The following is a 6,756-nucleotide window of genomic DNA, read 5'->3' as shown; positions in this document are numbered from 1 at the left end:
GAAAAATTGTGATCCAAACCCACCTCTCCTGTTGCCTTTCCTTGTTAACAGAACACTTCAAAGCATGCAAATGGTGCCTGTTCAAACCTGGTGGGAATGAGAGCATCCCTTAAAAGCAAATCTGTGACATCATTTTATTGTTTTTACTGAGAATTAGGAGACAAAAGTGAGTTTAATCCAAATTTTTTTTTACCCATCCCTTTGGTATGGCTCTGAAATGCCTGCCTGGAATGGGGAGTGAGGCTGCTGCTACTCCAGGTTGCAAAGAAATCGTTTATGGCCTGAATTCTGTCCCTCAGCCAGCAGAGAGGGAGAGAAAGGCAGCAGAACATATCCTTTTATTAAACCATCTCCCTTCCATAACCAGCAGCAGTTGTTTGACAAGGCTTTGTTCAAAGAGTTTCACATGAAATTCCTTGGAGAAAATCCTGGTTTCAGGGAGTTACACTTGAATAAACTGGGGAGAAAACCCTGAGCAAATCTATCTGTGATTGAATTTGGTTGGTTATTAATAAAAGGTGAACAATCCTGCCTGGACCCCTTCCCAAGCCTTTTCCACAGGGAAAGTTGCTGTAATTTCATGCCACAGCCTTGAGTGAGGTTTTTCCAAAGCTTCCTCCTGGGTCTGGCTGTAAAAGCAGCTGAAAGTTGGTGTTTTAAGGGGGGTTTGTTAACAAACTGCAAATAAGGGCAAGGAAAAATGAAATAAAGGTTGCTCATCCGGCAAAAACCCACACGTGCCGTGTTGGAAATCAGATTCCAGCCAACCTCAGCAGCCTGCTGCAGATTGGGATGGGAGCTGCCATCTGCCAGCAAGGAAGGGAATTCCTTTCATCAGCTGCTTTGTGCCAAATATTTGGGTTTTACAGCAAAGCAGCACTGAAAATCAGCACCAGCAGGGAAATTGCTGCAGCTTCTCTGTGGGAAATAAAAGAGTTTCCATGAAATGTTGCTCTCCAAAGTTTCCTCTGAATGAGTGTGACAGCAGCTGCTGGAATTTGGGTTGTAAATTCTCCTTTTCCCTCCAGCACTCATCAAAACTTTGCCGGTGATGAATTGCCTGGCAGGGAGAAAATCAATCTGGAGGTGGAACCTCATGTTTCTGTTTAACTCCTGTGACTCGTTTGTCTGCTGACACCAAAATTTGGATTCCAGCACCGTCCTGGAAGATCCTCAGGAGCTGCACACACAAAGGATCCACTGTGGATCCTTTCTGGAAGATTTTCCAACTTTTTGGGCGCAGTCTGTGGCCTGACCTTGAGGTGTCTGTGACCCCTGGGCTGGAAACAGCTCAGCTCCCAAAACAAGGAGCCAGCTGGGAGCTGGCTGGGTTTGGATCTTCCTTCAGCACCATTCCTGAGTTATCCCTGTCCCTCAGAGCCCTGCAGAGGCTCTCTGTGATCCAGCTCCTTTGCTGTGCCTTTTCCTGGGTTACTGGGACAGCTTGGTTTGTGTTTCTCCTTTTTGAAGAGCTTTTACAGCTCTGCTGTCACCTTCAAACTGCATCCCATGGGCCATCCCAGCTGCTCCAGGCTCTGTCCTGCCCTGCAAGGCTTCCTGGCAGAACCAATATTCCCTTCTGAAGGTGTTTCTTTATAGGATGTTAAAGAAACTGTTGGTGTCTAAGCACGGATTTCCCTGGGCTGCCTCTTTTTTAGCTCCTTGCAGCAGGATTCATGCACCTCGATGGGATAAATAATAAGATTCAATCTGTAGTGATAAAAAGGAAAGGCAGAGAGCAGCTTTTTTTAATGTTTGTGAATAAAAAATGTCACAATTCCGTGGCATTTGTCCTTTGAAAGGATCCCTGCTGGCAATATTCCAGAAAGAAGGGGTTTTATAGTGAGGAGTGGGGCAAAATATTCCCTTTGGTCATGGAATAATCACACCACAGAGTTGTTTTGTCTGTGGGGAAAGGATGAGAGCCCAGGAGCAGCTCAGGTGAGGTGAGGGACTGAAAAACAGGGGTGTCCTTGGCCAAAATTGTCGCCTAGAAGGCACAAATGGCAAAAAAAAAAGGTGATTATGGGGGGTGAGGGCTCGCTGTGGCTCAGAGCAATGGATGTGCCCCTAAATTTGATCTTCACCCTCCTGAAATCATGGATTTGTTCCTTAAGGCTCAGGGAATGGGGAAAAACAGCTTAAAAATGCACATTTCCAAAAGGAAACCCTCCGTGAGATCCCAGGAAATGCAGATGACCTGAAAGTGCCTGGATACGAGGAGACACTGAACGAGGATCTGGGTCAGGGAGAGAAGCCTGAAATTCCAGCAGGGAAAGGATTTGTAGCGCTGGGGCAAACTGAGGAAGGAGCTGTGCCCTGAGGGGGCTCGGGGCGGCTGGAGGGGGATCCCAAGGGATGGAGGGGGATCCCAAAGGATGGAGGGGGATGGAGGAGAAGCCCAGAGGGGCTTCAGAGGGTGTGGAGCGGGGAGGATGGAGGGGCTGGAGTGGGAATCCCTGAGTGGGGATCCTTGAGGACAATGGAGGAGCAGGAGAGGGGGATCCCTGAGGAGGACAGAAGGGCATGGAGCAGGAATCCCTGAGTGGGGATCCCTGAGGACAGAGGGGCTGGAAGGAGGATCCCTGAGCGGGGATTCCTGCCGAGGGAGAGGCTCGAGGAGGATTTCTGAGCAGGGATCCTTGCGGACAGAGAGTCTGCGGGAGAATTCTTGCGGATAGAGGGTTTGGAGTGGGGAATCCCCGCAGACAGAGAGGCTGTGGGAAGATCCTGGAGAGGGGATCCCTGAGGATGGAGGGGCTGGAAAGGGAATCCCTGGGGGCAGAGGGTCCGGAGGGGGATCCCTGAGAGGGGATCTCTAAGGACTGAGGGTCTGGAGGGGAAATCCCGGGGCGGGGATTCCTGAGAGTGGAGGGGCTTCCCTGGGGACGGAGGGGCTGGAGGGGGATCTCGGAGCAGGGATTCCTGAGGGGGGATCCCTGCGGACTGACAGGGGTCCCTAATCGGGTGTTCCTGTGCAGGTGCCCCTGTCCGGGGTGTCCCCGGTGTCCCCTCACGGGTGTCCCTGTCCGGGGTGTCCCCGTGTCCCCTGTCCCTGTCCGGGGTGTCCCCGCCCGGATGTCCCCGCCCGGGGTGTCCCCGTGTCCCCTATCCCTGTCCGGGGTGTCCCCGGTGTCCCCTCACGGGTGTCCCCGCCCGGGGTGTCCCCGTGTCCTCTGTCCCTGTCCGGGGTGTCCCCGCCGGGCACCACTGGATGGCGGCACGAGCCCGTCCTTTGCCCCGAGCGGGTCCGGATTCGCTGTGGAAGGGATGAAAAATTCCTTGAACGGCAGCTGTTTCCATCCCGGTGTTCCCGAGGGGTCTCTCACTTCGGGTGATGTTCGGGTTTGGCAGCGCCCCGGTTCTGTGCACTGAGGGCAGGTGTGGGATGAAAACGGGGATTTTTCAGCGAGCTTGGCTTTACCCACAGCTTCCTCTTGAGGTGCCCATGGGGCTGGGAGAGCCGGGAGGTCTCCCAGTGGGAGAGGCACTCCCAGCACACAGAGACCTGCGGGTTCAGGGGTTCAGGAGCGTGGCCGTGCTGCTCCCCCTGCATTCCTGCTCCCCACCATGTCCCCATAGCCTCCGAGCACCAAAACACCTCCCTGACAAAATTCCTTGTCCTTTCATCCCCATCTGTATTCCCAATAAACAGCAAACCCAGCTCAGCACTCCGCAGCAGGCACGAGGTGTCCCCTAAGCAGCATCCCAGGCCATGGATGAACTCTGAATTACAAACATACCACATCAGCAGCTGCTTGGGGAAAGTCTGGCGAGTGAGTTTGGTTTTCCCAGGTCTTCCCTCCAGGCAGGGAAAGGGAAGAGCAGGAGATTTGTAAGGAATAAATTTGGTTTGTGGGTCCCCCCCCCCCCCCCCCCCCATGGAAGCCCAGCCTGGTGAGCACAAGGCTGAGTGAGCAAAGGTCGGAGCAATCGGACAAACCTTTTCCTGCTATCGATTAGAGGAGGAATTCCAGAGGATTTGCTTCTCTCTGTTGTGACAACCGTAAAGCTCAGCCCCGCCCCGGGTCTGATGCTGGTTCTGTACCAAGCACAGGGTCTGCCTTAATTCAGAATTAGTATCAACAGTGATATTTGGGGTAGGAAGGTGCTCTTTCCAGAATAATGCCTCAGATCCACTTCACCATTTCCTGCCCAGGACCCAGCTCCTGAGCCTAACTTTGCCCTGAAGGCAACGGGAATTAGGCAGCCAATTGTTCTTTGGAAGATTTGAGCTTCCCCACGCCTCCTCCTTTATTTAAAGCCACAATCCCCGAGTTTCCCTGCCATGATGGGTGCGGGAACTCCTCTCCTTCCACCCTTGGCTTTGAATGAAGCTGCTGCTGTCGGGCAGCGAGGCGAGCTCCTGGCTCCTGTAATGATTCATGGCACTCCATCGTGCATGGATAAAATGGTTTGGAGGAAACCTTCCTGGATCACGGGAGAGCTCCCGGCAGCGCCTGGCCCGGGAATGCCTCTCCCACAAGGATGCTCTGCCATCACCAGGGTGACACCACCCGCATTCTGTGTGCAGGACGGATGCAGACTGTCACAGAGCGGTTTTCCAGAGGAAAACCCCTCCCCTCAGGCATTTCCCGGGAGGGACTGGAGGCGTGTGGAGCAAACAAGAGGCTGTGGGGTGAGGAGAGCCCACACGCGGTGCCCGGCATCTCCTCACAGCCTGGCACAGGCTGGCAGGGACCCTGGTGACAGTGAGCTGAAAGGCGCTGTGCTGCAGCTGAGTGGCAGCAGGAAAGAGCCCCCGGCATCCAGGGATGGCAGCAGGAAGGAGCCCCCGGCATCCAGGGATGGCAGCGGGAAAGAGCCCCTGGCATCCAGGGATGGCAGCGGGAAAGAGCCCCCGGCATCCAGGGATGGCAGCGGGAAGGAGCCCCCGGCATCCAGGGATGGCAGCGGGAAAGAGCCCCTGGCATCCAGGGATGGCAGCGGGAAAGAGCCCCTGGCATCCAGGGATGGCAGCGGGAAGGAGCCCCCGGCATCCAGGGATGGCAGCGGGAAAGAGCCCCTGGCATCCAGGGATGGCAGCGGGAAGGAGCCCCTGGCATCCAGGGATGGCAGCGGGAAAGAGCCCCCGGCATCCAGGGATTGCCGGAGCTCAGCCCGCCGGGACTCGCCTGCTTTTGTTTGCCTGGGCTCGCTGAAAGCTCAGGGGGAACACAATGGACCCCTTAGAATGGTTGCCCTGACAAAGCCGCGATCCTTTGGGAAGCACTTCCACGTGGCTGAGAACCGGGATCTGGGCAAATCAGTGGAAAAGGGGAGGGCTGGGAGTGCATAAATAACACAGCCTGGGGTGGAGGTGCTGCTGCTGCTGCAGCAACAGCCTCGAGTCGTTTGTGGCATTGCGGCTGCAGAAAGAGAGAAATTTGAGCTGACCTTTAGAGCTACCCCAAAAATGAAGTCCAGGCCACCATTCCTGGTGGGATGGGATGGAGAGGACGTGGCAGGAGCTCCCTGGTGCAAGGTGCTGGCACCGAGGGGCTGCTCCCCTTCCCTGTCATCTGCTGCTGGCACCTCCCCTGAGTCCCTCGAGTCCTGTTGGTGCTGTGCTGATCTGAGAATATTTCAATCATCAGATCAGAGCTCCCAGGCGAGAGGAGCATTGTCCTTTGGGGGCTGACAGGGATGGGGACAGGCTGGGTGAGGCTCTGCTGAGTAGGGTGAGCTGCTGCCTCTGAACAGGATCAGGGCTTGAGATCAAAATCTCACTGAAACCAACATTTCTGGAGGGGTTGAATCTCTCTTTTTGTGGTTTATACCCTCCTTTGAGCAGGAGGTGTGTGATGCTCCCAGTGCTCTCCGTGCGAGTCCCACGGTGTGACCTCGGTGGGGTCAGAAGTTCGTGGCCCTTGAGGACAGCACATCTCTGCTATTTTTGGCCAGATTGTCCTGAGAACAGCTTGCAGATGTTGATGTTGTTGGAAGCACAGGGTTTCCAGGAGCTGGCTGGGACAGCCCAGGAGAGGCAGCAGGGTCCTGCTGGGGAGATTTCTCTGCTAGGGGCTGTGTCCTCTGGGGCTTTAATAATGCTGCCTCCTCCTCCTCCTCTTTCTCTTTCTCTTTCTCTTTCTCTTTCTCTTTCTCTTTCTCCTTCTCCTTCTCCTTCTCCTTCTCCTTCTCCTTCTCCTCCTTCTCCTTCTCCTTCTTTCTCCTTCTCTTTCTCCTTCTCCTCCTCCTCCTCCTCCTCCCCCTCCCAGCCTCCTTTCCTGTGACACAGCCTTGCTGATAATTTTGCCATTGATTGCAAATCCAGATGTGACCTTGCTGCCAAGAGATTTTTGGGAATCATCCTTCTCTGCTGCTCTCTCTGCAGGGGGAGGCTGCTCTGGGCCTCATCCTGCTCATTTCCCCAAAATCAGCCACTTCCAGCCACGAGCCTGGGGGGTTTCAGCTGTTGCACAGAGCTGCCAGGAAAGCTGCAACCTTCGGCATTCCTGGAAATGGGAAATCTTCCCGTGTCCAGGCAGTTCCTCATCCAAACTTCTCCATGCCATTAGGAGGGGTTGCTTTTCCTCCTGGCAAGGGGAAGGGTTGGGATTTGTTTGGTTGAACCTCCTGGGAGATGCCAAGAACGCGTTAGAGGAGTTTAATTTAATTTCTTGGGCTTTCAGAGGTGCTGGAAGCAGAGGGTGACTCATTAATCTGTCCCATGTGGGAATGCTGGAATCTGCATCGTGCCAGGGGGGAGGTCTGGAAGTGGCAGGGGGGCATTTCTGAGGCTGATGTAAAGCAATT

Source organism: Corvus hawaiiensis, chromosome 20 (assembly GCF_020740725.1).
Source record: "Corvus hawaiiensis isolate bCorHaw1 chromosome 20, bCorHaw1.pri.cur, whole genome shotgun sequence".
Lineage (NCBI taxonomy): Eukaryota > Metazoa > Chordata > Aves > Passeriformes > Corvidae > Corvus > Corvus hawaiiensis.
This window is presented reverse-complemented; position numbering follows the sequence as displayed.